Here is a 16,613-nt window from a genome sequence, read left to right as displayed (position 1 = left end):
CGGGCCGGTTTGCCTGTTCTGGGGGACGAAAAACTCCCCTACCTCCTTATGAGACCGGCTAACTCACCTTTCGTCGAAAGAGACCAGATAAAGGTTCCTCACGTCACTGAGGGGAATCGAACCCAGGTCTTTCCGAACAAAGGTTTTCGTTCATACTGACTGAGCTACGGAGGCTCGCATTATTTATGGAGAACTAAAATTACAATATATATTTATTTATTTATTTTTGACCCTAGGAGGATGGTCACTTTTAATAATGCCGATGATGTTTAAATTGATTACCCCCTTTTACTATTTCAATAGGAGTTACAGCACCTGAGAAGGATCGCCACTTTTACGTATACCGATTTACGGGGAAGACAGTTCAAGGTGATTACCCCCATTTTTTCTTATTTTATTGAGAAACAGCAAGTCTATCTGTCCTCATCAGATCGAATGCATTACAGTTTTGTTAAGATTTTCGGCGGAACATTAGCAAATATGTCATAATAGTGCGAATAACAATATTTGGTACTGCAGGATTTATGCAGACGATGAACCAACAGAGGGTCGAAATTTGCAGAAAGTGGTTTGCTTACAGACTAGTGTACTCAATGTGGGGATTTTGTGCAAATATAAAGTCGATAAAATAAAGTTGTTTTACAGGAGACTTGACAGTTCCATATTTTGAAAGAGGCCAAGCAGATGGGTCCTGGAGAGGTTCGATAGGACTTTTTAATTTCAACATTTTGTAATCCAAAACGCGTTTCTTGGTGACCGTACAACAATGAGTTTATATTGTAACTTACATTCGGAGGGGATTTTTTTTAAGTAAGGCAATTTTAAGTGAATAATCTGTTCCTGAATGAGCATCTGCGGAGTATAAGACACGATAAAATTTTGGTTCAAATATTTCCATTCAATTGACTGTTTAAAATTTTAATTTTGATATAACACAAACTCTCCAACCAAACATGGTATTCCGATGCACTTTTGTCGATTAATTACAAAGACAGTTTTTCCTTTGTTTTCTAAACATCCGCTTAGCATATTCATAACTAAATAGCACAAACTATCTCATCTTCCTTTTCCTCTTTTTATCTTGCGGTGTCATGGGTTTATTAATCATCGCACCTCAAACCGTTCACAGGATAAGATGGTCGACCCTACGCCTCGGTGTATCCTCTATGTCCGTAGTATTGAGTTCTCGAGGCCGGTTTGTGCTTTGCGGGATGAAAAACCCCAGGATAAACTGTGGAAAAAACCCCTACTGTCCGCGCACAGCCACTAGGTTAACCGCCCGGACTAGCACAAACTATGAAATCAATATTAAGTTTGCAATTTATACATTGTTATATGTATTATAATCTAACAAAGAAATGCATTTAAAAGAATGTGGTAGTTATAAAAACGAACAAGAGTACCAGAGTCGAAATACTAACTAATGTACAATCAAAAACATTGGTTTGTTAAGTGGCCGGCAGATGTCACTTCACATTATTTGAAATGCAACGGAGTACTGTGTTCAGAAAATGATTGGTATTGGAAAAATATCCGATTTGAGAGATTTAATTACATTATAAATACTGGGATTTAAAAGACGAAATTTATTATTTGTTTAAATATAGAACAGTAAATTTATATATTTTTCTGTTCTGTGCAGAGTTATTCAAGCGACAGGTTTGACCTTTCGTCTATGAATTCCCTCGTTCATCAGCAACGCCATCTCCAATCCTAAGACTGTGATGATGCTTAAAAACCTGTTAAATAAAAAATCCCCATTATTGGCGAGCTTACTGATCCACCTTTGTGCTATCATCATCATTTGTCAACCGACTAGTTTAAACAGACACGTCTTGTCTGCGCAAAGGAGTTGCTGCCCACCATATGGACAGTCGACTGCCAATTAGCACGTTGAGGACGCCATTGTAAGGGGGAGGGAGGGAGAGGATGCATAACGTCGAGCGAATGTGAAGAGTTGTGTTCTTGTCCGGGTGTCAGAGGGCTGCCTTTACACTAGACTGACTTCGTAGCATCTCTACGGCCTTACCCGGTATAAATCTCGAAGATTAATGAGGCTAACTACCCAACGATGGTGTCGGCGTTATATACTTCACTTGAGCCGTGTTTCTGACGAAAACAACGAAACTCCGCGCGCGGATGCTGCGAATGCCAAAACCTACCCAAACCCGGGGGGAGTGGTAGTGAAACGACTTATCTAAGTGCACGATCTGACCGAAACGACGTCGGGGTCTTGCAAGCAATATGGCGGTTGTCTCTCCCACCCATCATGCGCACGTCATCCGGGAGACGCCGCGCAAAGCACGCGCCCCCATAATGCCAGCAGACGCCTGAACGCTCTTCAATGGCAACGTCTTCACGGTGAGCGGAGAACAAGAAACGGGCATGTTTCCCCCGCCTCCTTCGTGTTCGCTGTTACGTTCCCTAACCCCCCATACCCCCCCTACTCCTTCGTTCTCCCGTCTCTGTCTTTGAAAGCGGTACTCGCGCTTTCAGTCGATGCCACCGCGCTCTCTGATAGAAAGTTTCACAGTAGAACGACTTGCGTTGGTGTAGAGGAACTCGAAACGTCATCTCCCACATAATAGGCCAGTTCCGTATTGCTCAAACCGGGTTCTGGTGATAGGGTCTAGCTGCGGGGCAGACGACAGGGCATCTGTCTTAGCTGAGATGCTTGGAAGTGGTTAAAACAATTCCTTTGTATGGAAGGTGCACAGAGTGGTCCATTTTTGCTTCCGTTTTCGGTAGAGAGAAGCGGAAGATGTTTTTTTCTGGGGGGGGGCGGTTCTTTCTCTTTCTGAGAAACGTTTTTAAAAAGGGAGATTTTTCTCTTTAATCTAACACGTTGAAGCGCTTAGGAAAGAAGTTTGTTTAAAGAAGTCAATCGAAGTAATGTGGCGTGAAACAGGAAAGAAAATAAAAACATCCGCATTTTAGTAACGAGATGTTCACAACAATATTCAGGTCTTATTCACTTAATAAAACTCCCTCTGTAATCAACAGCATCTATTTCATTGTTAGATAAAAAAAAGTAAACTCATTGAAGCCAAACGATTTTCAAAAGTTCATTGTTGAACAAAGCTCTTCACTTACAGATTAGAATAACAACTAATGTTTAGTTCATTATTGCTTTAAAACAATGCACCGAAGTGTGTAATTTTTTAGGCTTCAAACTATTTAGATAATGTACCAGACTTACATTAGTGATTTGGATGGTTATCTTTATTTTTCTGGATTTCGCATATATTCCATGAGATCAAAATACATCAACTTATTCCCTTGAATATAGATTTCTATTGCATGTGATTCAAATTCTACTATGGTCTAAATGGTTGAAATAAAAATGATGACGTAATCTATCCGTGTGACTATCTTCATTGATGCGACATAGTTCCAGCAATACACTTGCAGATAAAAATGCTATAATAATTCTAGTTTTGTTAATATTTTAAACAATTTTCGAGGGCTTGTGTAAGACACTGTAGGGTGCATTGCGCAAAAGCAAAAACCACCAAATAAGTAATAAACGACATTCGGTAATATAAAATTTGAAGTGATTAGTAATAATTAATTTCATGGCTCGGAGTCACATTAGAAAGAAGATCTCAATTTACTGGGGGAAAAAAAAACCAAAAAAAAAACGCTTGGTTTCGAACATTAGACAAAAAGCAAACTGAATCTCTGTGTGTGTGCGCGCGAGACGCGTACCGGGAAGAAACACAAGCACGAACGACCATTTAAATCTTTCACACCATTTTCCCAAGAACGAACGTCATACCATGAAAACATATGAGCTTCATTTTTTTTTTGCCTTTCCAAATCGCCACTGCAAAGTGGTTCGTCGCCATCCCCTTCATAGAAAAGAGCGCTCTCTATCAGTGGAGAACACCTCAAATCGCGGCTCTACCGGAAACACCTTAATGTTTCCGGTTTCCGGTTGGAGAATGGAAAATTCCGGTTCGTCGCTTGCGTTGTGTTTGTATCTCACCATCTTGAAGAATCGTCGCTAGAGTGCTGTAACTCACCTGGGGAAACTCCAGACTCAGGTGTATTACGGACCGCCTGAATGACTAAGCACGTGCACAACATTACTGCCGACCCCCGGAAACCGCTACATTTACGGAAGGAAGTCCCACTCCAGAGCCCTTTTCGCTCACAAGTCGCCCATTCATACACAAAAGACAAGGCTTGTAAATGAACTGGAGTGACTCCATTTCTTCCACATAAAAGCGCGTGCTTGGGATGGCACGTGACAGAAACACACAAGTTTCTCGTGTGCAATGTGTGGCAACAACGACTGTTGCTATTGGTTCACCAGTGACTGACAATATCTCCTTGTCTCTGTCGTTTTCGTTCCGACTTCTCATCCCTTTTTAAGATTATCTTCAGCAGAGGAATGAGCAGATGACATGGCGATCGCAAAACTCACGCACACGATCATGGATTCAATGAACTCATTTCCAAACTGCTTCGACTTATCATGCGTACGGCCAGACAAAAAATCTTATTACAATTTTTTGTTCGTACGCATGATAACTCCGATTTGGCTTGGAGGATATTTCTATTCAAAATTAATATTTGAATTCTTTTACTACACTTTATTACACCCTCATTTCACTTTAGGTTTATCGAACCATTTTTATTGACAAATCGCAACAGTCCTTCGAAATAATATGAATTAAATAATCTACAATACATGGCATGTATTGTACATCCGAGTTCATTTGTTGAGATAAATGTTATTATAAATGCTTTTTTTTTTTGTACGGTTTTGTCATTTCTGTACTTGTTTAGTTATTTATTCTTCGGAGATGAACATTATAAAAGGAAAATACAGACTGAAGATGAATTATAAAGAAAGTAAATTGAACATATATTGAAAATGTACATTACAAAAATTCATATTGAGAAATTAACTTAACCACAGGAGAATATGGATTCAAGTGATTTTTTTCACCAAACAATAAAAACAAAAAAAACCCTTAAAAATATTCCGCTAATTCATCCTGTAAGGCTTTCCTCCATAGCAAAATAATGCTTTGGTTTGTTTTGACTCAGACAGTGACATCATACAATAAGTTGACTACAGTAGCATCTATAGCATTGTGGGAATTTCCAGAATACCGCAAGACTGAAGTATGAGAGCCGTGTGGAGTTATGGGGTAAGACGACACTCTCTTACTTTCAAACATTTGAATCTATCCTAAGCCAGACTCTGTGTATGTATTGCACTTTTATCCGATGGGCACTTGTTAAAATATTTAATTTTTTCATATTATATTATTTAGAGAGCTATGTTTGCACATAGCTTACCCATACACGGTACTAATGTACTATACGTTGATCAACCAACCTTGTGTATGGGAACAACAACTTAAAAAAAAAAAACATAGGATAAATTAGGTTGAAAACAAAGAAGACTACAATAGAATATTTTGCATATTTTTATATATATATATAAATTCTAGGTGATTATTTGTTAATCACAAACACCCAAAGATTAAGCTCTTTACATGAGCTGCATCATAGGAGTTTGAAATGATGTCGACGTAGACATTGCAAGTATTGTCCAAAATCTGACTAATAGTCTAGAATACGCTTGGCAATTTTTTTATCTGTTGATGAAACCTATATCCTCTAAATAAAACTAAAGCAATATCTATTCATAAAAAAATATACTAAAAGCGTATCAATTTAGATCTCATTGCTTTTTTTTAATCTAATGGATAGTTTTGCTTGATATATTAAATGATATACAAATTTTATTCCTTTTTGTGAAATACGAAATTATCATTATCATTACAGAGTTATTGCCTAGTTTTTTTCTTAAAATAAATAGATACGATAAAGAATTTTACCTGGAAACCAAATAATCATTAATGTTGCTAATTTACAAAAATAACAATTGTACTACAGAAACCCTTGTGTGTGTGTGTGTGTATATATATATATATATATATATATATATATACACATGCATAAGATATGTCATCATCTTCTTCTTCCTCTTATCCCATCTATTTGGGATCGGCCTTTTTAAATGATGCGACCTTACGCGCGTGATTCCAAACGACTTGTCTCTGAGCCTGACGTTTTGGGGAGGGGGGGGTGTCTGTAGAGGTGCGATTGTTCAGATGGCCGGTTTGTCTCTTTTGGGGGACAAAAAACTCGAGTTTCCAGAATAAACTCGAACTAACTCACCTTCAGTCGAAGGAGACCAGATAAAGGTTCCTCACGTCACGGACAGGAATCGAACCCAGGTCTTTCCGACCTGGGTTCGAACGTCTATATTGACTGAGCTACGGAGGCTCTCTCTCTCTCTGTGTATGTATATCACACCAGGTGGTTCATTAATCAGTGGATGATTTCGTTGTCTGTACAGTGTTATTGTTAAATATTGCTATCAAGAACAAATCGACGATATTTAAGCACGCAACGCGTGCCGAAGCTCTAGTTTGACATTAAATGTATTTTCTACTAACAAAATTTCTATCATGTTTTTTTTTTCTAATTCAAACATGTAAAATGAGGGAAAAAATAAAAGTAAGAAAATAAAACTACACAGTAAAAGAAAAAAAAAAAAAAAGGCAAGTCGATCTGCGCAGAATCAGGTTATTTCTTCACCGTAAGAATACTTAGAACAGTTGTAGTATATAAAAAGAATCGAATAATTCGTTCAAAATGAAACCTACTGAAAACTCAGGGATCGAATTTCTTCCACCATTTTTTTTTATATATTTTTATTTAATCATCTATTCATATGCATTTTAGTTGCTATTAACTACCAAGAATCAATGACTCCCGAAGGAAGTAATGCCCTGAGACCAGTGTATTATTTATGTTAATTACGCATGTTCTTGTGACCAGTGTCTGTTGTTACGTGATGAAAAAAAAACTGACTTTCCATGATTGGAAATCCACCTTAATATGAGACTGGCTATCTCACCTTCAATTGAAAAGTCTTCATAAAAGATTCAACAAGTACTAGACGGTATTCCAATCACGTTCTTTCCAACTAAACGCTTCGTTGATACCTACTAAGGCTTCTAAACAGGGAGATAAATATAACATGCAGTGCAACCGCGATAATCCGAACCTTCAATTAATCCTTTCATTCTATCTATTGAGTAAATTTATTTTGCTAACGAGTCGGTCAGTAAAATAATCATTTTTGGTTGGTGACAAAACGAAGAAAGATTTCAAAAATCTTAAAAAACTGCACAACATTTTTTAAGAATTATTCTTTTCTATAATGAGCTTCTCATTAAATGCGCGTTAGTTAATATTCTCATCTTACCATTTCCAAGTTCTAATATACGTCAATGTAATTATATTGAATTATATGCGTTAAGTTTTAAAAACAGAGCCGCAAAATGTCAGATGAATATAGAAATAATGTAAAAAAATGTATAGTAGGCCCACACATACGAGGCCCTTCGACACTTCTGCGCATGTCAAAAGAAGGAGAATCCATTCCGATAATAGGGTAATCAATCCGTATTGTGGGATGAGTTGTTTATTATTATACCTCGGAAAATTAACTTCTCTTTTATGATCATTGTAGTTTTTTAAATGGTAACTATTTCTCTTGTATAACAGTTGGAAACTTTTACGTATAAAGCATTTGATTTGGCGTGTTAGTGACCAATTCGTACATCGCCTTATTTCTTTCTCCCCTTCAACATGAACTGACTCTTCTTGGCAGTCTGCCAACGAGAGCTCTCGCTTCTGTGGTCGGACTATACTGTGGTGTATTGTAACAAATTAATTCTCAACAAAAGAGTATGGAATGTTTCAAGCAGTTGGTTTCATAGGAATTAGAACTCCATAAACATCACGTGAAAGGAATTACAAATAAAATATAAATAATATTATTTCCATTGTAAGAGACATTCACGCTATTTAAAAGAACAATTCTTTGTTTTATTATTTTATTAAATTGTTTTAAATCAGTTTCGACTGACTCTCTTTTCTGTGTTTTATTATCCCGATTATGAAGAAATTCTTCAAATTTCTTTGAAATTTGAAGAAATTTCTTCATCATTCCCCTTATTTTCCATTGATATTCTGCTTATGAAACATAATACATGAACTTAAACTGCACTAGCATTTATATTATAGCAGAATAACTTCAAAAGTCGGTGCTTTGTGGCTCGTTTTTTATATCAAGGTTATATAAAAAAAATGTGCAACATAGCACTAAATGTCAAGTGGAAACGGTCATATTTTAAGAGAATCAGACAGAAAATTCCCCCTTCCCCAAAGCCTTCATGTTTATTTTAGTTGTATTATAAAAATTTATAATACCAGTTATATAAATAAATGGCAGACATCACCGGTATATGTGCGATCAAAAAATTCCCAGACTGGTTGAAAAATAAAGTGTAGATTTAACTTAGAGGTTATTGTTCGCATCCTGTGAGCTGCGCTTTCATTTTGAGGAACAAAAACGTGTAGTAAATCGATTCTGGAAGGAAAGGAAGGTGAAAGATTGCATTTATATGAAACCAATAATATTTAATATATTATTTTCATGTTCTTTCACCGGATTTTCTATTTATTTCCTAGGGGAATTAATAATAAAATTTGAATAGCAGATTATGGAAGAAGAGTATTTAATATATTTATTTATAGCAGTTTTGCTTCAAGTGGGTTGCTCTATTTGGAATAAAAAATTTAGGGAAAAAAAGAATTACGCGTGAAACTTAATACCATTTTTCTACTATAATTCCTTCTAATGTTCGAGATTTTATTATATTGTATACACATATTAATATTCCCCGTCTTATTTAAAAGATATGTCTTTATAACGAAGCGGAAAGAGGTCAAACACCAGATATGAGTTATTTAAAATCTGTAAATATTTTTCTTTCTCAAAACACTTGTAAATTGTTATTAAGATAAGATGTTTAATTAACTTGGATATAATCGGATATATGAATCGGATTTACTTATTGTGTTCTTTTTTGATTCCGAATCAAGTGTTACTACCTTTTCAGTGTGGCTTCGCAAATTACGGTTTCTATAAACAATAAAATGTGTCCACCATTTTAATTTATTGTTTCAATGGACCTCTACCGTACTTTATTGGGAAGTGAAACGCAAAATTGCACAAGAAAATAATTTTCGTGATTAAAGACAACTTTTGTCCAAAAGGTCAAGATTTTGTACTCTTCTAGTATACATTAATATAAATCTACTTACCAGCCCGAAGATGTTTTGATTCCCACGTAGGTCGTACACGGAATAACTATTTCAGATCAAGCATTGAACATCTAAAAAATTTTAATTTTAAATGGAAAAAAGTCACATTTATATACGCTCTTATTCTGTAAATAATAGTGCTAAATTAAGCAAAAATGTGAATGTCTGGGAATATACTAATTAGTATACTGAGGAATTCAGTGACTTCATTTCGTAATTTTTCGCCATGCAATATTTAGATGGTCCAGTGTGAATTGTACCACGTGAGCAATACTTGTCTCAGATCTTTCAACAAATAATCACAATACTGCCAATCTGTGTCTGCTAACAAACGCAAATGACCAAGTATGCTAAATGAATTCATTTAATACTAACGGATTGATGAAATATCTCCCAAGTCTGGAATGACCTATGAGACATGTCTTCTAGGTAATGTCGCTATGTTTTAGGCGGCTGTAGTTTCAAATTGAAAAGAGGAACACAAAATATTCTGGAATGACTTCCTGCGGATATCATTTCCACATGAAGCCAACTTTAGCTATTTATTAAATAATAAATATTTTATTAGTACTGCTCTATGTTCTTGCGAATAAATACTTATTAATCCGTACTGTATGAGAGATATTAAAAATCTGAGAATGATTTTTATATAACGAACCCACGACAAATGATAGTACAAGAGCACTATGGGTAGATTTGTTTTTATTTGTGTAATTTCTGGATGGGTTACATCCAGAAATCTTGCACTAGAAATCAACCATAGAATTTTGAAAGTGAGGTCTCCAAAAAGTAAAATGGTGGGTTCATCTCCCACTATTAATTCCAATAGACCGTTGCTTGGAGAGCAAAATGCTGTCCAATCTACCAACCAGACTGGCAAAATGCTGCTACAACTCAAAATCATTAAATGGAAAACAGCAAAATTTCGAGGCAGCTCGTGGGTTGAAATCGTGGGGGGTGCTGCAACTTTCGAAATATACATACACACTGCAAGTACAGGGTATATGTGTTCGGATAAAATATCAAAATTACAGTAAAAATTTTAAAAAAAAATAATAAACATGAAAAAATATTGTTTATTATCGATAAAATTATACAGTTGGTATAATTCAAAATTACTTTAAAATAAAATCATTCAAATGTAAATCCATTCCTTTAATTGTAATTAAAGGAATGGATTTACAATTTTTGGACATTACAGTTAAATCCTTTAATTGTCGAAAGTTGAATCCTTTAATGTTGAAATATTTAAAGGGATGGAGTAAACACGATAAGCACTATGAATACTCTACTACTGGTGCAAACTGCATATAAACAACAGTGGAACTGCGCGACGGACAGTGCCGCATTACGCTAATAGCTCGCATCTCACTTCGCCTTCCTAAGTGTTACAAGATGGATTTTTATTATTTTTTGAACAAAATAAGAGAATTGTATAGGATTGTTGATGATAAAATTAAATATTACAAGCAAATATAAATAAATTAATTAATATATTTATATATCGAGAAAAATTGGGGGTGCTGCAGTGCCTTATGCACGAGCTGCCCCTGTAATGAAACAAGAAGATTCCTAATCAGCTGACAGAAGCCGCTTCTTCCTGCTCAAAATGTGTCACGTAAAAGCTAAAAAGCCGTGGAAAGAGCAGCTGACTGTTTCATGATTTACATTTTGGTTTACTGATTGTGATTTATAGCGTTTTTTTTTTTTTTTTGTAAATATGTGTTTTACCACAACACACTGTTACCCGAACTCATAAAGTTTGCTAAGTTGCTGTTTATAATGTTCTGGAACAAATGTAAAATTATTATTTTGTGAACATAATTTACATGCTTCAAATTATTTTTCAGTGAGTTACTGAAATGAAGAACCAAAAGCTCGGCGATGTAAAACTATATAAGTCAAGTGGATATTAGATCCAGTATTATATCAAAGCCGAATGTAGAAACTATGAAGTAATCCTGTATCTAATATTCACTTGATTTATATAATTTTCAGTTAGCTTTGTACAAAAAATCTGGATTGAATAGTTCACAATACAGCCAACCACCAAAGGGTCTGTTGCAGTCCAGAAGTTCGCCAGTTTACAATTTGATTGTGGTCAAGTAATTCCTGAAATTTTAAAAATAAATAAAATCGATGAAATAAAGAAAAATTGTGGACGATTGCTATGTTTGAATATAGCCGAGTTTTCTTCTTGTTATCATTACACACAAAAATTAATGAAAACAAAATATCGTTTTATGGTATTTTAGTTTATTTACTATAAATTAAAACACAGAAGTTATATTCTGGAGTAAGTTATCTAAGTGAGTGACACTGATTACGTTTTGATGTCAAAGTATTTCTTCCAGGAGTGGAGGTATACAGAGAGGCGAACACCAGAAATATTTCATTACATTTAATTTTTATGAAGCAATCCGAAGGATTTCAAAGAATTCTTATTCCAGATTCTAACAGGAGTATTTAAACAATAAAATTCAACCAGAAAGGCTCATTCCTCACCTTTATTGTCCTGTACAATCAACCGAGAGTCACGACACACACAAGCATGAACGAAATACAAGTTGTGTGTGTTCAATGAAAATTTGCATCCTGCAACACTCAGCATATGATTGGCAGCGCCTCCTTTTGTCTATTGAAAACTGTAACCGTTCATTTTATTTACATTTCGCGATGTCAGGGTTTTCAATAAATCGTTCTTATTGTTTTTTTCTAATAAAAGTAACTGCATCACAGGAGTGGTATTGTACTTAGCTTATTTGTTCTCAGATCATTTTATTAATTTTCTAACAGTTATAACTAGGACCGATGCTAGAGGAAGGGAGCAAATTGGAATGAAGCATTTGCTGCAAACCCTAGGAAAAAAAATAAAGGACCGTATTAGCATCAACTGTTAAAATGGAAAAGCATTTAATAAATTACCAATCTGTTGGAAAAGAAGTGTACAAGATCTTAAGAGACTAATAGAGCCTAGAGTAGTGAACAAATTAATAAACAGGTTAAGGAATAAATGATTTTTTTTTGGCTAGATGGGTGAAGCTTTTCATATTCCCCGTTATCTGAAGAAAATGTATGGATAGGGTAATATAGAGCTATAGGCTCTGATCATGGCAGAAGGGTATAACAGCAATAGCCGAGCCTCAGTTAAAACTTCATTGGCTTACAGCATTGCCATCCATTACCCTCCCTGGGTACCATTTTAGTACTACATGCGTGGGCTGGTATGCAAGTAAAGCCCTCTCTAAAAATGAAGACGATCCCACTCCCTACGAGTAGCCGAAAGACCGCAAAACTCAGTGATGCCCCCACCCACCACTGAGCAAAACCGCTCATATTCCAGGCAAAAACATCCACCGACAAGGTCTCTCACGGGCCACGCCGGAGAACACCCTCCACAGAGACTCAAAATGCTCTCTCATGGAACCCCCCCCCCGAAATCTAAGCACCCCCCCTTTACCGGGAGCAAAATTCCGGAAGAAACCTAAGAGAGCAAAACTCTGCGTCCCATTTTAGTCGCCTCTTACGACATGCATGGGCTTATATGTAAGTAAAACCGTCTCTAAAAATTAAGACGATCCCCGGACCAGCGAGTGGCCGAAAGACCGTCCAACTCAGCGTTGTCCATTCAGTGACGCCCCGCCACCACCACTGAGCAGAACCGCTCATATTCCAGGGAAAAGCATCCACCGACAGGGCCTCTCAGGGGCCACGCCGAAGAATACTCTCTCCAGAGATTCAAAATTCTCTCTCAGGGAAAACCCCCGAAATAAGCCATCCTCATCGGGAGCAAAATTTCGGAAGAAACTTAAGAGAGCGAATCTCTCGAAACTCAGATCATTTTAGTCGCCTCTTAAGAAATGCATGAGCTACAGTGAGGTTATTCTTATCTCGGCCACCACACAGAAAGAATAAGTGAATTCTTATAAGGACTGGCTTAAAGGGGCGAAGCAAGAATGCTTTCCTTTCCCCCGTTATCTGTAGAGGACAGTGTAGAGATAATGTGTTATTGAGCTATTAAAGCTCTGATCATGGCAGGAGGGTAACAGCAATAGCCGAGCCTTGCTGTTACCCTCCTGTTACTTAAGCATTGACCAAAATACAATTAAAAGCGCTAAATAATACAATAAACATTAATAAATATTTTGGTTAATAATTTGATATCCAATTCAATTTCGACTTTCTAAGAATACTTCCAAAATAATAATAATAATAGGTTTGTGATCATATTACTTTGGTCTCAGGACCTATTCGCGTTTAAATGCCATGAATTATGGCATTAAAACTTGTGTGGGTGAGATTCACCCTAAAAATAAAACCCTCCACTTCTGCACATGTTGCAAGTCATTATAATTATAAATCATCACACATCGACCATATTTTCCCAATACATTTAGCTTGCAATGATGGATTTAACTAAGAAAATAAGATAAATCTTTAATAAATTAAAATTCAATTATGATTTTAATAAATATATTAAAATCTTTAATAAATTATTAAATTCATTAAAATTATTAATGAATTTTAACAAAATGAAAGTTTTAACAATAAAATGATATACCATAACATATCTCAGATATCATTCCTCTTTAAGCTAAAAAAAATATTAATATTTTTGTTTCAGAAATCAAAAATTAAATCAAAGTAATTTTGAAAATTAGGCTAAAAGAATGATTATGCGAACCGTTTCAAAAGATTTTTAGTTGCATAGAAAGACCTAAACAATAATAATAGTAAATATTAATTGTAATTGTGGGTTGACTAGTTGGTCGAGTAGCTAGCTTCCCGCTCTCCAACAAACAAACTGTGGATTAGAATCTGAATGAAGTCATGAATGTCTTTAGGTGGTGGATGATTTTTATCGTTTGATGTGAGACTATAGCCCAGGTTATTGGCGGCTTGAAATGGCTAGAAAAAAGTTCCTTGAGTAGGACTCCAGGATTATGTAAAAAATAAATAAAAGTATAAAAATGCTTAAAAAATAAAATATATATGATTATGGTTTTGGTGACGTGGGGCTAAAAAAAAAAAAAAAATCAGAACCGCGGATTCTAGTCGGTACTACATTGCAAGTAAGACTTGGAAACTCACAGTATCGGAGTCTTACCGAGTCAGCACTTGACTAGAATGACTGACCAGTGCTATTCAACGTACAAACAAAAAAATCCGAGTTTCAATTAGGATAGTTACTTGAAAACTGCTATCTAGCTAGGGATGGGCATGTGTCAGTTCTACTAAGTAGCATACGCATCAGCTAACATATAACAATTGAGCCAGGGAATGATTTTTCTCATTTTTGATAGCTCATTACAATAATTAAAACAGCCATTTTTAATACTCTATGTAAATATTAAAGCAAACACTGTGATCAGTATTTAACAACTTTCTAGCTCTTGAAATATAACACCATCGCAATTCTCAAAAATTGTCATTGGTTATACTGGATCATATTTTATATTCTGGCCTTAAGTTCCAACCTGTCAAATTCACTCCTGTCTTTCAGTGGCAAGTTTTCATTAGATAACCGCTAAATGGATGTCTTTCTAAGGAAGTTTAAGTTGATCCACGTGATTGCATCGCATTCCTCTTAATTCATTATTTCATTTTTTAACCATCTTTCACATCGATTGAACTGCTTTCGTCAAATCATGTTAAGTAAATGTTTCATTATGCATTGATCTATAATTTATTTTGTTACAGCAGTGTTATTAAACCTAGAATATTAAATTAAACCCGGAGTTAAAATATTGTCAGAAATGACTATATTAACGCATAAATAGATGTAGAATGAATCTGAAATTTTTTATGAATTACTGAAATTTTTCTGAAAGTTCAAAGTTGTGAGGAACGATTATATCTTAAAAAGTATCTTATCTTAAAAAGTACGAAGGACAGTTATAAATAACAACCAGAAGCATCCTTACGATGGTTCATTTTCTAGTTTCATATGTGTAATAAAATTAGGTGTCCAAATATTAATAAAGAAATAAATTATTAACACTTATTCTAAGTTATAAATTTTAATGTAAATCGTTTAACAATAATTTTGGTATCATTTTTAATATAAAGTATAACTTTATTATTATTTTTAATATAAAATAGAACTTTATTAACCATGGCTCTTTATTTTAAATAACTTAATTAACCATTTATCAAATTATTAAATAAAAATACCGTTTATTAATAATGCTAAATAATATCGAGAAATTTACTTTTATTATAGGAGTCGCAAAGAACTTGACTAAAGAAACATTGTTTGGTTATAAACCATATAAAACGTATTTGTCATAATTATGTGTATAAACGGAACATGCGTAGATTAGCAAACGTAATTTTAGAAATGTTTTGCATTCTATATATATATATATACATTTAAAAAAAACGAGAGAAATATGGAATTGATATAAAGGCATTATAATTATCTTTCTCTCATGCAATCATTTTTTTTTTCATTTCATAAGTTTTTTTTTTCTTTTTTTAATAACTCAGATAACGGGTAACTACCATTCAAGTCGCTTTCCCCACCTGGAAAAGCCTGTTGTGTCTATTAACCCACCGAGACAGCCCTTCGCCCTAGATCACATGACGGTCTATAAACATTGATAACAATGACGATAAAACGGACTCGCCAAGAAGAAACCGACTACTTTACACTTACTGCGTTGCATGGATTGCACGGCCCCTGGCGTACGACTCTCGCTACCTGAGTTTTCGACCCGTGCACAGTCGAGTCTCGTAGCTTCAGGGAACCGGTATATTAATGACAAATCAATGCCGAGTCATTTAGTCGAGGCAGGGTAAACACAGGAGTCGCGAGACAAGAACAGCGATTTAATGGTGCAGCTATGAAGCGTCTCGTCATTGGGGCGCATCTTGCTTGTCTTGTAATTGGAAGTGTTAGTAGAGAACCGCCTTAAACAAGACTTGGTAAAAAGGTTCTTTGTCTGGCCAAGAGAAAATTAAGCCGTTGAAAATGTGCTGCTGTGTTAACAGTAGCTTTCGCGCTGTCTTTGTTAAGTATGATCGGAAATACTTGGAAGCATTGCTTCCAAGTATTTATAATCCTCTTCCCTAAAGCCGATGTATAGATTCCAAAATATCTTTGACATTTGCAAAACTATATAAATCCTTTGACGTCCTTGATTACGAACTCCATGACAAAATCTAAATTCATAATTTTTTTTTGCACCTTACTTCACTAAATACATTTTCAGTCCTAATTTATATAATAATTATATAATTATGAAATTATAATTATATATATATACATAAAATCAATAATTATCTATAATTATATATAAACAATTATATATAATTGGAGATGGACTAAGTCCTTGACTCTTTATCCCACCATCTGAATAAAGAAAATCTGTGTGGAGGGTGTTATTGTGCTAAAAGCTCTAGTCATG

The sequence above is a fragment of the Typopeltis vanoorti genome, chromosome 18 (genome assembly GCF_054136105.1).
Source record: "Typopeltis vanoorti isolate ZY-2024b chromosome 18, IOZ_Tvanoo_1.0, whole genome shotgun sequence".
Lineage (NCBI taxonomy): Eukaryota > Metazoa > Arthropoda > Arachnida > Uropygi > Thelyphonidae > Typopeltis > Typopeltis vanoorti.
Note: the sequence above shows the minus strand (reverse complement) of the source record.